Source organism: Aristolochia californica, unplaced genomic scaffold (genome assembly GCF_029961685.1).
Source record: "Aristolochia californica isolate CCGP_79_NKW_82.1479 unplaced genomic scaffold, dmAriCali1.0.hap1 SCAF_12, whole genome shotgun sequence".
NCBI lineage: Eukaryota > Viridiplantae > Streptophyta > Magnoliopsida > Piperales > Aristolochiaceae > Aristolochia > Aristolochia californica.
The window spans coordinates 6,014,307-6,016,806 of NW_027181793.1; positions in this window are offsets into that span (position 1 = coordinate 6,014,307).

The window sequence follows — 2,500 nt, forward strand, 5'->3', positions numbered from 1 at the left end:
AGGCATTTTGCAGGCCAGCACCGGCGGATGCACGGGTCAAGCGGGACGGGACGAGCGCAAGGCTTGCTTTTGGTGGCACACGAAAACACGAACCCGAAAAAGGGACATACGCACTGGCGACACGCGCGCCCGTTTCGCCTGCCACCCATGCACACTCGCCTGGGCTGCTGGTCACATGCGTCGCTCATAGGCATTTTGCAGGCCAGCACCGGCGGATGCACGGGTCAAGCGGGACGGGACGAGCGCAGGGCTTGCTTTTGGCGGTACACGAAAACACGAACCCGAAAAAGGCGAAAAAGGGACATACACACTGGCGACACGCACGCCCGTTTCGCCTGCCACCCGTGCACACTCGCCTGGGCTGCTGGTCACGTGCGTCGCTCACAGGCATTTTGCAGGCCAGCACCGGCGGATGCACGGGTCAAGCGGGACGGGACGAGCGCAGGGCTTGCTTTTGGCGGCACACGAAAACACGAACCCGAAAAAGGCGAAAAAGGGACACACGGACAGGCGACACGAAAAAAAAGGGGTCGCCCTACCTAGGTGGGCGCAAAAACCCCGTCCGCCAGGAGGTTTCGCCAAAGTGTCTGTACTGTCACACAGGGTCAATAGCACGGGCATGGCCGGCCGCCGCACGTGCAGCGGCTTACGGACGCACGGTTCGGCGGCATAGGTGCCTGGCGGCTTTAGCACCTTGGGGTGGACAGGCCTGGCGGCAAGGGGGGCTAGGCACCTTGCTGCCAGCCGGCAATGGTGCACGGGGCGGGGCGCCACACAAACACGAAAGAGGGACAAGAGCGGGGCGATGGTCCACAGAGACGAGCCATGCACGGGGCCCGTGATCGCCGACACGCGCGAACGCGGACGCGGACAAGGACAAGGACGCGACGCGCGGCGCGCGTGCGAGGTCAAGAGGGGCGCGCGCACGAAAACGCGAAAAAAGGGGCTAGCGGCCGAGAAACACGAAAAAAACCGGGTCACCTACCTAGCCGAACGCCTAAAATCGCTTCGGGCAGGAGGTTTCGCCAAAGTGTCTGTACTGTCACACGGTCCGTACGGGCGCAACCCCATCGCGCGCCAGCACCCCTTCCTGGGGGCGCCCGCCCGCCAGGCGCCTGGCGCCCCACGCGCGCGCGCCCGGCGCCTGGCGCCTTGCCCCCCACGCGCGCCCGGCGCCTGGCGCCTGGCGCCTCGCCCCCCACGCGCGCGCCCGGCGCCTGGCGCCTTGCCCCCCACGCGCGCCCGGCGCCTGGCGCCTGGCGCCTCGCCCCCCACGCGCGCGCGCGCGTGGCGCCTTGCCTCCGCGCGTGCCTGGCGCCTGGCGCCTTGCCCCCCACGCGCCTGGGCGCCTCTTTTCCGCCTGGGCGCCCTGGCACCTTTCCGCCTGGGCGCCTGTTTTCCGCCTTGGCGCCCTGGCGCCTTTTCGCGTGGGCGCCTCTTTTCCGCCTGGGCGCCATGGCGCCTTTCGGCCTGGGCGACTCTTTTTCGCCTGGGCACCTCTTTTCCGCCTGGGCGCCTCTTTTCCGCCTGGCCAGGGCGCCTCTTTTCCGCCTGGGCGCCATGGCGCCTTTCTGAAAGGCGCCAGGGCGCCTCTTTCCCACCTGGGCGCCCTGGCGCCTCTTCGCCTGGGCGCCTGGGCGCCTACGCCAGGGCGCCTCTTTTCCGCCTGGGCGCCTCTTTTTCGCCTGGGCGCCTCTTTTCCGCCTGGGTGCCCTGGCGCCATTCCGCCTGGGCGCCTCTTTTCCGCCTGGGCGCCCTGGCGCCTTTTCGCCTGGGTGCCTCTTTTGGCGCCTGGGCGCCTACGCCAGGGCGCCTCTTTTCCGCCAGGGCGCCTCTTTTTCGCCTGGGCGCCTCTTTTCCGCCTGGGCGCCCTGGCGCCTTTTCGCCAGGCGCCTCTTTTGGCGCCTGGGCGCCTATGCCAGGGCGCCTCTTTTCCGCCTGGGCGCCTCTTTTCCGCCTGGGTGCCCTGGCGCCATTCCGCCTGGGCGCCTCTTTTCCGCCTGGGCGCCCTGGCGCCTTTTCGCCTGGGTGCCTCTTTTGGCGCATGGGCGCCTACGCCAGGGCGCCTCTTTTCCGCCTGGGCGCCCTGGCGCCTTTCCGCCTGGGCGCCTCTTTTTCGCCTGGGCGCCTCTTTTCCGCCTGGGCGCCCTGGCGCCATTCCGCCTGGGCGCCTCTTTTCCGCCTGGGCGCCCTGGCGCCTTTTCGCCTGGCGCCTCTTTTGGCGCCTGGGCGCCTACGCCAGGGCGCCTCTTTTCCGCCTGGGCGCCTCTTTTTCGCCTGGGCGCCTCTTTTCCGCCTGGGCGCCCTGGCGCCATTCCGCCTGGGCGCCTCTTTTCCGCCTGGGCGCCCTGGCGCCTTTTCGCCTGGCGCCTCTTTTGGCGCCTGGGCGCCTACGCCAGGGCGCCTCTTTTCCGCCTGGGCGCCCTGGCGCCTTTCCGCCTGGGCGCCTCTTTTTCGCCTGGGCGCCTCTTTTTCGCCTGGGCGCCTCGTTTCCGCCTGG